Below are 20,044 nucleotides of genomic sequence, written 5' to 3' on the forward strand. Positions count from 1 at the left end.
GATTGAGCAGCTTCAAAGGTGAGTAGACTCCCTCAACACAGAATTCAGGCAATTTTCACAGAGACTACAACACGCGGAACACCGTATATCTGAGCATAAAGGCCGTCATAGGGATTTGGCCTCCAGAGTTTCCAATATGCAGAAACAAAATACGCTACTTCAAGCCCGCCTGGACGACCTGGAAAACAGGTCGAGGAGGAACAACCTCAGGGTGGTTGGCCTCTCCGAATCAGTCTTAAGTGACTCTTTGCTGAAATTTGCGGAGAAAACACTACCAGAACTCCTACATTTGAGTAGTATGGAGATTCCATGTGTGGCAGAGAGAGCTCACTGTGTTGGCCAAGCAAGATCAGCGGACAATAGTCAGACGTATCCAAGACAGGTGCTTATTAAATACCTTAATTTTAAGGATGATATCAAGTTGCTGAGAGCATATAGGCAACATTGCCCACCAGTTATTGAGGGCAAGAAGATACTCCTGTTCCAGGACTACTCTTTTGAAGTGTCTAGGAGACGTAAAGAATTCTCCCTGTATTGTCAACAATTACTGAAAAAAGGACGTTCCGTACCCGGCTAGATTGAGGCTACAAACGACCAGAGGACCCAAGTTCTTCGACAACCCGACTCTTCTACAAAAATTTCTTGAGAGTGAAGACAAGGACATTGTCCAAGCACAAGAGGGCCACAATCCAGATGTAACCAGACATATATAACTGGTCTCTGAGTATTCAGGTTGTTTCAGAAGATAGCCTGATGGCATTAATATAGTGAGATGTCTGCCTTCCTTGTACGTGTGTTTTTGTTGAAGTTTGTCCCTTTTGTATTTCCTTTTTTGATTGCTCTTGCCCCTATTAAGTATTGTTAGTTCTTACTCTTAGTTCAAGAGGTGCAGGCAGGGGTAGTTTAGTAGAAGGGATAATGTTATACCTTTAAATTAGGGTTAGAGGAAAGGCAGAAATTAGGAAGGTTTGTAGTTTCCTAGGGGTTTTTCTTATTTGTCGGGGGGGGGGGGTTTGGGTTTAGAATTGCTAGCTAGAGACTTGGCCCAGGTCTCTTCACAAATGTTGAAATTCTTGATGTTTATTTTGCTTATTGTTTTTTTTTTTTTTATTCTTTTCTTTTCTTCTGTTACTTGTCCTCATGTGATTAGAGATTCCAGTATTGACGCCTCGGGAAAGCTGGTGGCACCACATCTATTTCTCACCTTCACTACAAGAGTCTTGCTGAGGAAAAACACAGCTGAAAATAATAGCAGAGCCGCCAACAGTAAGATGTATTTACACAAATTCACCAACCTCATTGCACACAGGATTTTACCAGATTGTATATTGGGGCCCGACCCACTTTCACACGAACACTTAAGACATGGCTAATCCACTGAACATTGTGACTTGGAATGTGGAGGGGAGTCACCTCCCCGATAAAGCGCAAGGCCATCCTTGAAAATCTTAGAGTGCAAAATACACACATAGCTATTTTAATAGAGACACATTTAAGTGTTGAGGAATATAAAAAACTCAAACATGGGTGGGTTCATGAGGTGATAGCGTCATCATTTGGGAAAAAGAGAGCGAGAGGAGTAGCAGTACTCTTTAGGAAAGGTTTAGATTACAAAGTGCATTATTCAGATGTGGATACTAATGGTAGATATGTAATTCTGGAATTGGAAATAGAGGGGATCCACTTCCTACTGGTAGGGGTATACAGTCCTTTACAGGATAAGGCCCAGTTCTGGCTTATGTTGCAGAGAAAACTCCTCCAACATGCCAGTCTGCCCTTAGTGATAGGGGGAGACTATAACATTGTGCCACAAGTACCGCTAGACAGGTTTAGGAACCCAGAGAAATCATATAAAACTTCACAACCACCACCGTATACGCAGCGGGACACACTAACTATAGATAAATTTCGGCATGCCCTTTCGGTGGTCGATGCGTGGAGTGAAAGGAATCCTGAAACAAAGGATTATACTTGTATTTCACCTTCCAAATGCTCTTTGTCACGCATCAATATCTTTCTGGTGTTGGCCTCATACAAAAATAGAGTTAAGGAGATCAGTATTGGACTGGTCACAATTTCGGAAAATGCGCACGTCAAGTTAGTGTTAGAAACGCATAGTAGACAACGTAGGCAAAATAGGTGGGTCTTTCCCTGGCAGTTATATAAGGACCCTGATTTTCATAGAAATCTGGTGGGTGAGTGGAAAGCACAGCATCTAGACAAACCAATGTTGTTTTGGGAAATGGCCAAGGCAGTCATGAGGGGGGTCATCTCAAATTATGCAGCAGGGGTCCATAAAAAGTTTAAAGCTTAAGAGTCACTTCTTTTGAGGCAGCTCCTCAACAGTCAAAATAAATATCTCAGGAACTCCAATGAACACAATAGACAAGCATACAAATTAATTAAAGACCAAAGGGACACTTTCTTATTGCACCAGGCACAAAGATCTATGGATAGAGTGAGGGCGAAGTTTTACAGATTTGGGAACAAATCAAGTAAGTTTCTAGCTGCAGTGACACAACTGAGTAGGCCGCCTAATTGTGTGATGGCTATCCAAGATGGTGCGGATATCCACTCGGACCAGCAGAAAATGCAAGATAGGTTTTGTAGTTTTTATCAGGAGTTGTATAGTGGTTTATCAGTAAATGCGGACATTAGAGAGAAACTTTAGGATAGAATAAAATTGCCAGAGAGCAGCTAGATATGCTCAATGCCCCCATTACCGCACAAGATGTATCTGTAGTAGTTAGAAACCTCCCACTGAACAAAGCCCCGGGTCCGGATGGACTTCCCGGGGAGTTTTACAAGCTTTTGAACCCAGAAGTTTTGGAATCTTTGTTGGTTCTATTTAACGCCATCTTGGGGAGTGAAATCCCTCCATCGAATAGCTTTGCAGCGGCTCACATCAGCATTATACCCAAGACTGATAGGAGCCCCTTGCTTCCTGAGTTGTACCGTCCGATCTCCCTCCTCAACAATGATTACAAATTGTTTACCAAAATTCTAGCGAACAGGTTGGGGAGGGTGATACCAAGTGTGATTCATTCGGACCAGACGGGGTTCATTACGGGGAGATCCTTGGTGTTAAATGTTAGAAAGGTACAATTGGTTATTTCACATTTCTGGAGGGAGGGGCTGAATAGGGGAGGTCCGTGTCGGTCGCCTGCATGTCTGCTGGTGGTCGACGCGGAAAAGGCATTTGAAAAGATAATTTGGGACCATCTTTATTTTACCTTTGCCAGACTTGGTGTGGGAGGGAGTTTCTTAGATACAGTCAAATATATCTATGCACAACCTAGGGCAGCTGTCATTGTTAATGGAGAATTATACCCTACCTTTCTCTTAAACAGGGGCACAAGACAGGGGTGCCCGCTTTCACCCCTGTTATTTGACCTCGCTTTGGAGCCCTTGGCATTCTTAATCCTTGAAGAAACGGAGGGGTTGGCAATTGTAAGGGTGAAGTTACACCTTTCTTTATATGCGGACAACATGATTCTTTTTGTGTCAGACCCAGTTGCTAACCTCCAGAAACTGATGACTATTACCACTGCATTTGGGGAGATCTTGGGATACACTGTGAACAGAGATAAGTCAGAATTTATATGGCTGACACCAGAAAATAAACCACCGCTGACAGGGTTCCAATTCAGGATAGTTAGGGACCAATTTAAATATTTGGGGGTCAAATTGACTGCAAATCCTAATTTATGGTATGAAACCAATTATAGGCTACTAATTAGAGAAATTTGTAATCAGATGTCCTCGTGGAGATCTCTCCCGATATCACTTTCGGGTAGGGTAAACCTAATTAAAATGATTGTGTTTCCGAGGCTCTTGTGCTTATTCCAGATGCTACCTGTACTAATGGGTAGAAAAGATTTGGGACTTCTCAACTCTAAGATTTTAGATTTTGTTTGGGCGGGTAAATAGCATAGGGTAGGTTCTGCTAAACTGACAGGCAGATTGAGACATGGAGGACTTAGTTTACCAAATTTCCAGTTATATAATTGGGCAGCTTTAGGTAAATTTACATTGGATTGGCTTAGCGGGGCACACCATTATACCTGGAGAGAGTTGGAACAAGAATTAGTGGGACCATGGTCCCTGGCTATGCTACCTCATCTCTCAGCTAAACAAGCTAATGCACAATGGAAGGACTTAATTATGATTAGTGAACCCTTAAGGGCTTGGAGGAATATCTGCAAGAAGCTGAAAACCTCTAATGTCTACACTAAGTTTTTACCTCTCCGGGGAAACCCGGAATTCATAGCAGGATTTACTATGGCACCTTTTAGGCTATGGGCAGAAAGGGGGTTGATTTATGTACAGCAGTTGTTGGAAGAGAATGGGGAGCGTGTCAAGTCCTTTCAAACTCTTAGAAGTATATATGATATCCCCTCCACCCACCATTTTGCTTACTTGCAGGCGAAACATTATGCTGTCTCATTGATTTCTGGGGGACTGGAGACACGCTCCCAGTTGATAATTTGGTAACCCTGTTCTCGCAGGGAATATATTCAATCTCCCCTATATAAAGAAGGCTGCTAGAAAGCACAAATAAAAAAAATATAACAGATATAGCGGGTTGGTGGTCAGAGAAACTAGGGGAAGAATTGTCACAACACATAGTGATGATTAGTATTGAGGCAGTTAAGAAAGCAACCATGGCGCAAGACATGAGGGATTCTCATTTTAAACTACTGCATAACTCCTACATAACACCCAGATTATACCAGAGATGGGTTAAACAAATGTCTAACACGTGTCCTAAATGCGGAATCCGTGACCCAGGGATACTGCACCTGTTATGGCAATGTCCGAGACTTACTAAATTTTGGAAGTCAATTCTATACTGGCTGACAGGTAGAGGCGGAACTGAATTGACCTTCGATAGTAGATTAGTTATTTTTTTGGAGTTGCCTGGGGAGGTAGGGCGATATGGGAGATTTGTGGGTACAGCTCTGTTAATTGCGAGGAGAATGGTCTTTAAGCAGTGGATCCTGGCTGCCCCTCCCACATTCTGAGAGTTTAAGGCAGGCCTTATTTACCAACTCGCGATAGAGCTATATGACACGACAACAGACACTACCTCTCACACTATGGCTTTTATAAAGAAATGGGAGTGCCTGTTAGTTTCACTACCACAGGAGGTGGCATCCCGTCTCCTGTTCCCGATCAAAAACACAGACTTTTTTCTCCAAACACAGTTGAGGGGTGAATGGCTCCTAGTTTCGGGACATTAGCTAGAATAAGATAAACACACAGTTGAGGTCACAGGTGGTGTAGAATGAGTGACAATCCATAAGAAGACTCAGAGATGGGTGCTGCTGCTCTCCGAGGATTACAGTAACAGTAATTTTGTTTTGTTTTAGTAGGTTGTTTTTTTTGTTTTGTTTTTTTGCCTTTCGTTTTATTTTGATTTAGTTTGAGCTAGTATATTTTCAAATGCTTCAGGATAGACTGGATATGGAGGTGAAAAGTGTAACTTAAACAATTATGAAGCAGAATTTATTTATTTTAGTGTGTGTGAACATAGGGAAAATGTATACTGACAACCTATATTGAGAATGTATGTACATCAGCTTAATTACTTTTTCTAATTGAAAATAACTGTACATTGTGGAACTGTTTTCCTTGTCAAGGTATCTGTGAAGATTAATATATATTATTTAAAATATATACGGCTGTCAGCACCAAATGATTCATTTATTTGTAAGACATTAAATGCTTTGGCTGACCACAGTTCAATCCTCCCCCACTCAGTATGCAAAATTACAATGCATCCAAGTGAGAGCAAATGACTTCAAAATAAATGGTCAATCTATATGGCTGTATATTCCAGGTCTTAAATCAGACATAAGATACACTTGTCCTGATTGAGATAGCATTTAAGTTATTTCAAAGGGGAAGCATCTGTCTCATTGCCTGGATTACAGGAATCCCTGGAGTGACAGAGACGTAATGTCTAAAACTTTTCATTTGAAGCTTAATGAGATGCAAAGGTTGATTATAACTGCTGAGGTTTGAATATACGAAGCTCAGACATGCGTCTAGAGGAAGATTGACTGGGCAGAGGCATATGTCTTGCATTTAACTCTCAAACCCATTGTTAAAATACAGCCTGTATGATTTAAAAATACTATATGAATTATTTGATCATTTTTCCCTTTGTTTTACAGGAAAACAAGATGTCCTATGAATATGGGTCATAAACATGATTCATACATTCAAAAGTTATTAGAAATATGAAATATACTGTATTCATGTTAAGATACAATACAATACCAGGATACTGAGTGCTATTTTAAGCTAATAATTAGCAGTGTAAAGTACTTATTAATGATTATTAAAAATATGCTTATGTTTGGTATTGGAATGATCAGAAAGATGAAATGATACTATCCTATCTAAAATTCAAATTGTAAGTGATTAATGAAAAAAAAGTTATAGCTTAAATAATCACTTTATAAGGATATTTGGAATGTAGCAGTGATTGATGGTGAGACTGTATTTGCTGGTTGTCTGCTGTCCCTTAGGGGATTGAAATGGTATGACAGCCAAATGAATTTTCAATTAGGACACATACAGAGCCAGTGAGGGGGACGTCCCCCAAAATGAACCAATGAGAAGGGACAAGCATCCGTGTGCATAACCAAAAAAGATTACCAATGATTATATACAGAAAAGCTGAATGCAAGAGAGGACAGTTTTTGTTTGATCTGCTTACACTGGGGATTGATAACTGGCGGCCATTCTTGGGGACACAATCACTTAAGCAAGGAGCTGAGACTAACCTTGATCCATGCAATAACTTTTCTTCAAATGAGGTGATCTGAAAATATTTGGAAAAGATTGAACTACAAATAGGCTCAAACTGGTGATGTATGATTGTTCTAATTTTGATATTTAAATCAAAAGTATTTGATAATCATAACAAATTGCAGTTCAGCAATTTTAAAAAAGTTACTTTATATTTTAGACTCATATTCACAGTCCTGGGTAGTTTAAAACTAGTTTTTTGTTTGCCAAATAATTTATAGTTGCAGCAATATATATATACATATTTTAGAATTGGTCTCAATTGTAAGTAATTAAGGATTTATTTCAGCTTAGATAAATTGGCATATAAACTGGCTGTTTACATTTAGAATATATATAACTTCTGGTGTTTTAATTAGAGTGTATATTGTTCTATTGTTTAACTAAGCACTGTTAAAATATAGTTGTCTGGAAGTTATTGACCCATACTGTAATATTTCATTGTGGTGAGGTAATATAATTCAATTGTGAATAAGGCTAGTTCTAAAGGTACATTTGGTTTGCTGTGCATAGCATATTATATCAGTTTAACCCCTTAAGGACCAAGGACGTACGCCACACGTCCTCAAAAAAAATACAGTTAATGACCGAGGACGTGTGGCGTACGTCCTTGGTCTGGAAAGCAGCTGGAAGCGATCCTGCTCGCTTCCAGCTGCTTTCCGGTTATTGCAGTGATGCCTCGATATGGAGGCATCCTGCAATAACCCCCCTTGGCCATCCGATGCAGAGAGAGCCACTCTGTGGCCCTCTCTGCACCGGACATCGGTGGCCGGTATCGTTGGTGGGTGGGAGCAAGTCTGGGAGGCGGGTGGGCGGCCATCGATGTGCCCAGTGGAGTGGAGGGGGGCGGGATCGGGGGCGGGAGGGGCGGGAGCACGCACGGGAGCGCGCGCGTGCACGGGGGCGGCGGGCGGGCGCGTGCACGGGGCGGGAGCGGGAGGGAACCGCTACACTACAGAAAAATAAAGTTTAAAAAGTACAACAAAATAACTTGTGGAAGGGGTGGGGGGTTGATCTTGGGGGGGGGGGGGGAAGCTACACTGCAGAAAAGGGTTTTTTTTTTTAAAAAAGGCACATTTTTTCACTAAACTGGGTACTGGCAGACAGCTGCTAGTACCCAAGATGGCGCCCATTAAGGCAGAGGGGGAGGGTTAGAGAGCTCTTTGGTGGGGGATCAGTAAGGCTGGGGGCTAAGGGGGGATCCTACACAGCAGCATATGTAAATATGCTAAAAAAAAACACAAAAAAAGCCCAAATATAGCTTTTATTTTAGTACTGGCAGAGTTTCTGCCAGTACTTAAGATGGCGGGGACAATTGGGGGGTGGGGGAGGGAAGAGAGCTGTTTGGGAGGGATCAGGGGGTCTCATGTTTCAGGTGGGAGGCTGAGCTCTACACTAAAGCTAAAATTAACCCTGCAAGCTCCCTACAAGCTACATAATTAACCCCTTCACTGCTAGCCATAATACACGTGTGAAATGCAGCGGCATTTGGCGGCCTTCTAATTACCAAAAAGCAACGCCAAAGCCATATATGTCTGCTATTTCTGAACAAAGGGGGTCCCAGAGAAGCATTTACAACCATTTTTGCCATAATTGCACAAGCTGTTTGTAAATGATTTCAGTGAGAAACCTAAAATTGTGAAAAATTTAACGTTTTTTTTTAATTTGATCGCATTTGGCGGTGAAATGGTGGCATGAAATATACCAAAATGGGCCTAGATCAATACTTGGGGTTGTCTACTACACTACACTAAAGCTAAAATTAACCCTAGAAGCTCCCTACATGCTCCATAATTAACCCCTTCACTGCTGGGCATAATACACGTGTAGTGCGCAGTGGCATTTAGCAGCCTTCTAATTACTAAAAAGCAACGCCAAAGCCATATATGTCTGCTATTTCTGAACAAAGGGGATCCCAGAGAAGAATTTACAACCATTTAAGCCATAATTGCACAAGCTGTTTGTAAATAATTTCAGTGAGAAACCAAAAGTTTGTGAAAAAAATTTGTAAAAAAGTGAACGATTTTTTGTATTTAATCGCATTTGGCGGTGAAATGGTGGCATGAAATATACCAAAATGGGCCTAGATCAATACTTTGGGATGTCTACTAAAAAAAAATATATACATGTCAATGGATATTCAGAGATTCCTGAAAGATATTAGTGTTCTAATGTAACTAGCGCTAATTTTGAAAAATAATGGTTTGGAAATAGCAAAGTGCTACTTGTATTTATGGCCCTATAACTTACAAAAAAAGCAAAGAAGATGTAAACATTGGGTATTTCTAAACTCAGGACAAAATTTAGAAACTATTTAGCACGGGTGTTTTTTGGTGGTTGTAGATGTGTAACAGATTTTGGGGGTCAAAGTTAGAAAAAGTGTGTTTTTTTTCAATTTTTTCCTCATATTTTATAATTTTTTTTATAGTAAATTATAAGATATGATGAAAATAATGGTATCTTTAGAAAGTCCATTTAATGGCGAGAAAAACGGTATATAATATGTGTGGGTACAGTAAATGAGTAAGATGAAAATTACAGCTAAACACAAACACCGCAAAAATGTAAAAATAGCCTTGGTCCCAAACGGACAGAAAATGGAAAAGTGCTGTGGTCATTAAGGGGTTAAACGTGTATAGTTTTGATTCATATCTGGTTTTCTACTAATATATTTCAATGTGTCTATAAATTTTAACTAATATAAAGAATGTAGGAATTTACATTAATTTTATTGTTTTGGTATATGCATTTTATTGGGGGTTTAGTTTAAAGGATAATTATTAAACATATTGTATTATCACCCGGCTATATACTGACATCCTTTACGTTAATTGTTCCTTGTATGGTATGTATGTGTCAGTACGGAAAAATAAAGAATTTAAAAAACAATGGCCTAGATTACGAGTTTTGCGTTAGAGGCTATGCGGTACTAATGAGCAGTTTTCCCTCACCGCTTACTTACCTGCAGCGCTGGTATTACAAGTTTTCAGAAACCCATCATTAAAAGACAAGAAGTGAGCATTGAGTAAAATTTTGCTCATTACCGCACTCCAATACCAGCGCTGCTTAAGTCAGCGGTGAGCTGGTCGTATGTGCATGATTTCCCCATAGGAATCAACGGGGAGAGCCGGCTGAAAAAAAGTCTAATACCTGCAAAAAAGCAGCGTAAAACTCCTTAACGCAGTCCCATTGATTCCTATGGGGAAATGTATTTATTTATAAAATATTTTACCAGGAAGGATACATTGAGATTTCTCTCATTTTCAAGTATATCCTGGGTACACAAAACATTGCATTGATACAATAGGGTACAATAAAATACAAAAACAATAATACTACACAATATATGCAAAAAGATTTAACATAGATCAGGTAGGAAATATTTAATCAACCATGACAGGTGCATTCTGTTTTGAGATATGTAGAGAGGGATCTCTTAAAGGATATTAGGCTTGGGAAAGGTTTGAAAGTGTGTGGGAAGTTATTCCATAACTGTGGTGCTCTGTAGGAAAAGGAGGATCGAGCTGCTTTCTTTTTGTATTGAAATAAAAGTTATGTCTACACCTAACACCCTAACATGAACTCTGAGTCTAAACACCCCTAATCTTACACTTATTAACCACTAATATGCCGCCCCCGACATCGCCAACACCTACATTATAATTATTAACCCATAATCTGCTGCTCCAGACACCGCAGCCACCTACATTATATGTATTAACCCCTAATCTGCTGCCCCCAACATCGCCGACACCTACATACTATATATTAACCCCTAATCTACCACCCCCAATGTCACCGCAACCTACCTACATTTATTAACCCCTAATCTGCCGCCCCCAACGTCGCCGCCACTATATTAAAGTTATTAACCCCTAAACCTAAGTCTAACCCTAACCCTAACACCCCCTAATTTAAATATAATTACAATAAATCTAAATAAAATTACTATCATTAACTAAATTATTCCTATTTAAAACTAAATACTTACCTATAAAAATAAACCCTAAGATAGCTACAATATAACTAATAGTTACATTGTAGCTAGCTTAGGGTTTATTTTTATTTTACAGGCAAGTTTCTATTTATTTTAACTAGGTAGAATAGTTATTAAATAGTTATTAACTATTTAATAGCTACCTAGCTAAAATAAATACAAATTTACCTGTAAAATAAAACCTAACCTAAGTTACAATAACACCTAACACTACACTATAATTAAATATAATTAGAATGCCCCTATCTAACTTATCTTGAGTAAACACTTGGAGTGTAAGTTATAGCAGGTAAAGGTATGTCTACAGTTATAAAAAAAAATTGTGCCAATATAGAACTAATCTAAACATATATGGATAACCATAGAACAACAACCATTACTACTAAGTAAGCATAGAGTATAGGAATATTTTGTAGATAATATGTGCAGACATTTGCATCAAAAACTATAGTAAACAGTATACAATAGGATAGGGGGTCACTGAACTTATGTCACCAGAGCAGACTAACAATCAACCTTATCACATCTAAAAAGTACTTCAGTAAGATAAACATTCTTATACTGAAACATTGTGCACAACCCCCCAGAATGCTATATATTATAGAGGACTTCTAACTTAATACATGGGGCAAAATATGCCAACATAAAGAGCATATAACAATAGCAGGTAGTCCTGACAGCAACAATCTGAACATGTCACAAAGGGACATTTTAAGGAAGGGAAAATTGCAAGTCGCTGTTATGAAAGGTTAAGGGGAATGTATAGTAGACACTATTGAAGTCTACAAAATTAGTTTATCAGGGGTGGTGAAGTTGTGATATAACCAAGCGTCTATATGAAGACCTTCATGCAATTCTTAGTCATAGAGAAGAAAGTATAGGTATGTCACAAATAGCATATTACAATTTGTAACGTTCCTGTCTCTGTGAGTAACTCCTTCATTCAGCCTACCCCAAGGGAGTCCCACAACCTCCAATATAATTCTAACCCAGTGGGGAGAGGCAGCATTTCTGTATCAGGGCTGTATGTGAGGAAAGATGTCAGAAACGGACCCTGCATACTGTGTACAGGTAAAGCTTTTTTGTGGGCCTCTTGATAGCCAGCCGTTCCGGTCATAGCTGAGAGATATGAAAGATTCAGCCCGAGCCACAGCTCCTCTGCGGCATAGCATAATACAGGTGTTGTCTCCGTGTGACTGTCATTCTTATGCCCTTGCCGGTAAGTATCAGCTCTATCACGCAGGAGATTACAGCACTCGGCTCCACCTGGAAGGTTTGTCATCTTCCGCTCCAGAGTATTCAGGGGCCAGATCTCTCCAGTTTTATCTAGTAAGACTGATGTGCCTGGTGAATCATCTCGTTCATACCAGTTTGCTGTGCTCTCTGGCTTGATGCTCTGTGGCATTAGATGCTGGCAGTGCAAAGCAGTCTCTAAGGACCAGTGTTAGGTCAGCGAATCTGTGGGTCATTAGGTCTCCAAACGACTCCAGATGAGCTAGTAAACTCACATTGAGCTCCTCCATGTTCCGCTAAAAAGTATAGTTAAGATGCCACGTGGGTTTCAAGATGGCTGATCTCTGATGATTGCCGTGACTGCCGTTGTGGCCAAACCTCATGGCAGTGTGCTATAATAAAGTGGTAGGGTACTCGTATTGTCCCACTGAAGTATATTTCCCACTTTAGGAGAAGGTTGTGTTGCACTGAGCGAACAAGAATAAGTAAATTATCTGAACAGGTCCGGAGCCATCATGAAGAGCGACCTCTCAGTTGCAGAGCTTTCTCCGCCCCCCCCCATAATTAAATAAATTAACTAAATTAAATACAATTACCTAAATTAAATTAAATGAGCTAAAGTACAAAAAACAAACAAACACTAAATTACAGAAAATAATAAACAAATTACAGATATTTAAACTAATTACACCTAATCTAATAGCCCTATTAAAATAAAAAAAGCCCCCCCCCTCCCAAAAAAACCAAAAACAAAAAAACCCTAGCCTAAACTAAACTACCATAGTTTTTTTTTTTTTACTCTTTGTTTTTTTCTCTCTTCCAGCCTTCTCCTCATGACCAGGATCAATAATAGTATCTAAATAGCAGAGGTAATGGTCATGGGTTTATTGTCTATGGATACTTAGAATAATATTATGGCTCCAGGTTTAAAACATACACTTTATTTTACATCATGGAATGTTGAGGGAATTGTTTCACCAATTAAAAGAAAGATAATTCTTAAGCATCTTAAACAATTAAATACCGACATTGCATTTTTGCAAGAGATCAGACTATCTTCATCGGAAATAGTTAAATTAAAGGTCAATTGGGTAAAAAAAATACTGGCCACACCATGTACCGAAAGAAAAAAAGGAGTTGCTATTTTACTGAGTAAAAACTTGGACTATAAAATTATAGATGTTAACTTAGATGAAAATGCACGCTATCTTATTATTCAAATGGAAATTAGAAAACAGATATACACACTATGTAATGTATATGGGCCGAATAATCTAGATGTGGAATTTTGGGGGAAACTGCAGGCACTGTTGTTGAAATATTCAGAGATGAATTTAATAATAGCCGGTGATTTTAATTTAACGCCCAAATTCCCATTAGACAGGAAAAGTTTAAAGGGTAGGGGGTAGGATTATTGAATAGCTAAGGAAATGAGAATTTTACATACATTTAAGAAAACACTCAAAGTATTTGATATATGGAGATTACAACATCCGGATGTTAAAAGATTCACATGTCTATCTAAATCATCATCATCACTTTCTAGGATTGATTATGTTCTAGCAGCTGATTCTCTTCTAAAGATAGATCCTAAGACTGATATAAAGGATTTCGCAGTTTCCAATCACGGCCCTATTACATTAGAATTTTTTTAGATAACACAAGAACCAGAAGCCATAAAAGGAACTCTTTTTATTTCCCTAAATATATGCTAAAAAATGCATCCTTTGCATCTATGTTAAAGAAAAAAATTGAATATTTACCTTAACTTAAATAGAGAATATGTAGACAGGTTAGAAATCCTATGGGAAACAGCTAAGGCTATATTAAGAGGAGAAATAGTAAGTTTTATGGCCATATATAGGAAAAAAAAGAAAGAGGAGAGAGGAACAACTTACCAACCAACTAACTAATATGTTTAATAGATATCTCCAGTGTGCATCACAGAATAACTGGTCTAAATATACACAAGCGAAACAAGAGAGAGATCTATTTTTTTTACAAGAAGCTATAAGAGATAATCTTAAAAAGAAGGCAAACTACATGAAATTTGGAAATAAAACAGGCAGCTACCTAGCCAGACTAGTGAAGTCTGAGAAAAAAAATAATATAATACCTACAATAAGAGTAGCTGATACATTTATACATAATCCAATAGAAATCAACAAGATCTTTTATCAAACATATCAAAAGTTCTACAGTGCGTGTGAGATAGATAGCTCTAAGAAGACATTATTATGGGAAACAATTGTAACACCTAGGTTATCTGTAGAAGAAATTGAAAAAAAATAATCTACCAATCTCAGAAGAAAGAAGTAGAGAGAACGATAAATAAAATCAATTTAAATAAAGCCCCTGGACCGGATCATCTTCCAGGCAAACTTTATAAAATATTAAAGAAAGAAATTGCACCATACCTAACCAGACTATTTAATTATTACTATATGGAGAATGGTGCAATATCAAGGAATTTTACTAAAGCAGTTACAATTATGATTTTTAAAAAAGGAAGGGATCCTGAGAGAACAGACACATATAGACCAATTTCTCTACTTAATGTAGATGATAAGATTTTAGCTACAATAGTCGCAGAAAGATTAAAAAATATTATAGGTAACATCATCCACCCCAACCAGGTGGGTTTCATGAACGGTCGAAGCTCAGTGGTAAACATCCAGAAAGCAGGCATTATTATTGAATATTTTAAAGTAATGTCTAATCAATCTGTGAAACTGCATAAATTAAACTATGATGCAGCTTTAATAGCTATAGATGCTGAAAAAGCTTTTGATGCCGTGCAATGGGATCATCGTTTTATATCTTTGTTTAAATTTGGCTTTTCTGGACCCTCTCTGAATTTTATCAAAGCAATATATAATAACCCGATATCCTCAATATCTGTGAATGGGGTGGAATCTGCAGAAATAACACTGGAAAGAGGTACCAGGCAAGGTTGTCCTCTCTCGCCCTTCCTATTTAATTTATCCATTGAGCCTTTAGCGATTAAAATTCATCAGGTTTTGCAAAGGGTCTTATGCAAGAATATAGAAGAAAAAATCTTATTATATGCGGATGATGTATTGATTTTTTTTAAGAAATAGCAAGCAAAATATCACAAAACTAATGGAAATAATAGAAATATATAGCTCATTTTCGGGATATAAAGTTAATGTTAATAAAACAGAGCTGCTCTGATTAAATAAATATAAGGACTCATGTATAAGCCCGTTTAAAGTTGTAGATCAAATCACGTATTTAGGTATTAATTTAAGCAAGAACCCAAAGCTATGGTATGAATTGAATTTCAAGCCAATCCTGCATAAAATATATGACCAGCTCAATGCCTGGAAACATTTACCATTAGCGTTATCAGGAAAGATCTGATTAATTAAAATGATTATCTTCCCAAAGATACTTTATAAATTGCAGAATTTACCTCTTTCATTAAAGAGAGTAGATATTAAATTATTCAACAAAAATATAATGGAATTTCTCTGGGGAAAGAAAAGGAGGAAAATCTCATTTAAAATATTATCATATTTAAAAGAACACGGGGGGTTTGCATTACCGGATATTGGGAAGTATAATGTAGCAAGCCTGGTCAAAATAGCGGGTGAATGGTTGATAGATAAGGAATATTATACAGCCAAATTAATAGAAGAAGAGATAGTGAAACCCTATTCATTAAAAGCGTTACTGCACACACAAATTAAAGATATTCCAAAGGAGATTAAAAGTATCAGTTCAATTATGGGTATTATAAAAGCATGGCAACAATATTGTAAGAAACTTAAAGTCAATTATATAGTGTCTAACTTTTTAACAATAATTGGTTATCCCCCATTTCCTGAGGCATTAAAATCGGCAGTATTCCATAGGTGTAAAAGAAAGGGTCTGATATATGTTAGTCAAATGATTAATTTTACTACAGAAATATCTCAGATCAAAATATTTGAAGAGCTAAGACATGAATTTGACCTGCCCACTAAAGATTTCTTCGCTTATCTACAATTAAGAAATCTTGTTAATAAACTACTACAAACTCAGAAAAAAGATTGAGGCTGGTCCCCACTTATTCATAATTTGGAATTATGCAAGATGGGAGATTTCTCCATAAAAAAATGGTATAAGGAGTCATTATGGCATGAGGGTAATTTAAACCTACAACTGATTGTTAAAAAATGGCATCTGAAGGGAGTAATGGAGTGCAATGAAGAATAAATACTGAATAGCATTAGCAGAATAAATAAGATTTTTATTTCTACTAACTATAGAGAAGCACATATTAATGTATTAAATCAAACTTATCTTACGCCCCTGGCAATGGCAAGATGGAATAGTAAAACTCAAGATAAATGTGTTAAATGTGGTAGCAGAGGGGCTGACATTGTGCATTATTTTTGGAGCTGTACATTAGTCAGACAATATTGGAATAAAATAAGTTTTTGGTTATCTAGGATATTAAAAGTAGAGACAAAAAATTATCGTGACTTAGTATTTTTTCTGTTCCCTTCAGAAAAAAAGGTTATAAATAAAGAATTTATCGAATTGGTTATTGGTGTGGCCAGGTTTCTACTACTGAAAACCTGGATTTCAAAAAAAACTGCCTGCTATAGCCGAAGTAAACAATCAGATTTTTAAACAAATGACAGTAGAATAATGTATGATAGAACAAGATAAAACGAATGAAGTTGATAGATTATTTAATAAATGGGAAATATTTATATATTCGCAATCAGTAGATCTGCAAAAGAAAATTATTTACCCACTTAGATCCACAGATTACGTTATGAATGCTATATTAAGAAATTAATTACCACAGATATACTAGGCTGAGAATAAGAGTAGGCTGAAGTCCCAAAGGCATTTTTTTTTCTTTCCCTTTTTGTTCGGTTTTGCAGAAAATAGTATCCATCTGGGGAGAAATTAACTGTCTTATGATTTGTAGAGGAAGGGCTCGCTTAAAAAGTGGGTTATGGTATGTCAATGATCAAGGGTTGTGATTTTGTTTTAAATCGGATGGTTTATAACGCAGAAAGAAAAATGTACCTGCCTTTCCGTTATATTTAATATATTATTAGTTTAAGATGTGTATACATAACCCCCAAATATGTAAACATTGTTTGTTTATTTTTTCCATCCCTTCCTCCTTTTTCTTTTCTTTCTGTTCCCCATATGGATTTTCAATAAAAAAAAAAAAGGGTTAATAAATAGTATGTAGGTGTCGGCGATGTTGGGGGCAGCAGATTAGGGGTTAATACATATAATGTAGGTGGTGGCGGTGTCCAGAGTGGCAGATTAGGGGTTAAAATTTTTATTATAGTGTTTGCGATGCGGGAGGGCCTCGGTTTAGGGGTTAATAGGTAGTATATGGGTGTTAGTGTACTTTTTAGCACTTTAGTTATGAGTTTTATGTTACGGCGTTGTACCATAAAACTCATAACTACTGACTTTTAAATGCGTTAGGACTCTTGACGCGGTAGGGTGTACCGCTCACTTTTTGGCCTCCCAGGACAGACTCGTAATATCAGCGCTATTGAAGTCCCATAGAAAAAAGACTTTACGAAGTTTACGTAAGTCGTTTTGCGGTAAGGCAAAAAGAAGTGTGCGGTGACCCTAAACCTGCAAGACTCGTAATAGCAGCGGTAGTAAAAAAAGCAGCGTTAGGACCTCTTAACGCTGCTTTTTTACCCTAACGCACAACTCGTAATCTAGCTATGACTACGGTAACCACCGAAACGCGTCAGATGTGAGGGGGTACCTGTCTATCTATCTGTTTTTTACCTTTGCCTGTAGGTGCTACGACAAAATCGTTATACTTGTGCTGTTTTATTTTTGCTTTTAAATAAAGCGAAACTGTTTAAGAGGAGCCGGTCTGGACATTACTTCTTCTTTGATATCGATTTGACCGATCCACAGGGCTCTCTTACAGGAGTTGTATCAAGACTCGGAGAACGCTACCGGAAATCTGTACCGGAAACAGATCTACATCACTCTTGGAGCAGCGGCGGTGAAGAAGGGAGCGGCGTACGGACAGAGCTGCATCTCGAGTAAGTCCGCTCTGAATATTTTGAATATTTTCCTACATGTTTACTGACTTGATTGTAGATGAGTGGTGAATCAGAATTACATCCAGTATTTGGTAGCGCAACAGCGAGGGGTTGTATCCGAGTGTCTTAGTACTGTATGTCCAGTGCTGGTGCTATGGTGGAGTGTTGAAGTTTTTTCTCTTGGTCTAGCCCCATGATTTTACAATGACTTTACCGGAGCTTTTCACTTTGGTTAATATTTCCAAATTTTGTTTGCGCTCGAGTGCAACCATTTACTTTCAACTTGTTATATGCACGAGTTAGCGCATTTGCGTACAAGTATTGCCCCACTCTTACTTTAACGTGTTACCCGTAATGTAGCCCATAGTTGTGTAAACAGTCAAAAGACTGTGGAGGTCTCGATAAAAACTCCAAACATTATTGTATTGCTTAAAACAATACATAGCAATTAAAAGAACACACAGGCTGGGCAGGTCTTACGCGTTTCAGCCTGTTGCCAGCCTTAATAATAGACTGTCTATGATTAAGACTGGCAATGGGCCAAAACCAGTTCATATGGTTTAAAAGAAAGAGAAGCTATTATTGGCATTACGGCAGCACATCTGAGTAAAAGTTTGGTCAGCTCTTCATTACTGAAACATTGAGTATTTGATATTTACATAAATATATGACTGTTATTGCTAGTAAAGCCTTGAGTCGGCTTAGGGGACTATTGTGTCGCAATAACTAACAGATGATTTCTCACAATCAAACATGATCCTACTAGTAACAAAAAAAATGGTAATTACAACTAAAACATTTTGGAAACAGGTTCTGTAAATGTTTGTATTTATATTACTATTACTATTTTAATGTTTGTATATATTTGCATGATATCTGCATATTAAAATAATTCAACTAAGTAGAACAAAATATGGCAGGCGCAAATGAAGGGCGGACTGTTGGAGTTTTGGGTTGTGCTGGGGCATTCTCAAGGCATGCTCAGGATTTTTCACCCAAACAATTACTCAGCATGCAAGAATTAGAAAGATGCTATTGACTCTGTGAAGTGTCCTATCCAGTAGTCTTGTATCACTATGTCTAAACCAATGAGGTTGTCTCTTTTTTTTTTTTTTTTTTTTTTTTATGTTGTTGAACTGTTTTCAAGTTTTCTTTTATAAGAGGTTGTTTATTCTTGTTTTTATTACTTTACATTACTACTGTAATGTTTACATTTTTGTAATGCCTTTATCATTGGTGGTGGAAGCAGTTCTGTGCTACAGAAAGTAAGATAGATGTAGATCAATTGATTTCAGACGTTGATTGACCAGACAGACTGATTGGCTGACTAAGCAAGATTAAAAATCAGCCTGACTTCTATGGCCCCTGAAAGTGGATTTATTTACTTTGATTACATTTTCAGTGTAATAAAAACCACATACTTTAAAAAGATAATGCAGATGGACATTTGAGAATTAGAAAAGCTAAATGGAGAATGATCTTTGTATGTGTATGTATGTGATTGTATATATATGTGTGTGTCTGCGTGTATATGCTTGTTTTTGTGTATATACTGTACAGGGAGTGCAGAATTATTAGGCAAGTTGTATTTTTGAGGATTAATTTTATTATTGAACAACAACCATGTTCTCAATGAACCCAAAAAACTCATTAATATCAAAGCTGAATATTTTTGGAAGTAGTTTTTAGTTTGTTTTTAGTTTGAGCTATTTTAGGGGGATATCTGTGTGTGCAGGTGACTATTACTGTGCATAATTATTAGGCAACTTAACAAAAAACAAATATATACCCATTTCAATTATTTATTTTTACCAGTGAAACCAATATAACATCTCAACATTCACAAACATACATTTCTGACATTCAGAAACAAAACAAAAACAAATCAGTGACCAATATAGCCACCTTTCTTTGCAAGAACACTCAAAAGCCTGCCATCCATGGA

The sequence above is a fragment of the Bombina bombina genome, chromosome 4 (genome assembly GCF_027579735.1).
Source record: "Bombina bombina isolate aBomBom1 chromosome 4, aBomBom1.pri, whole genome shotgun sequence".
Lineage (NCBI taxonomy): Eukaryota > Metazoa > Chordata > Amphibia > Anura > Bombinatoridae > Bombina > Bombina bombina.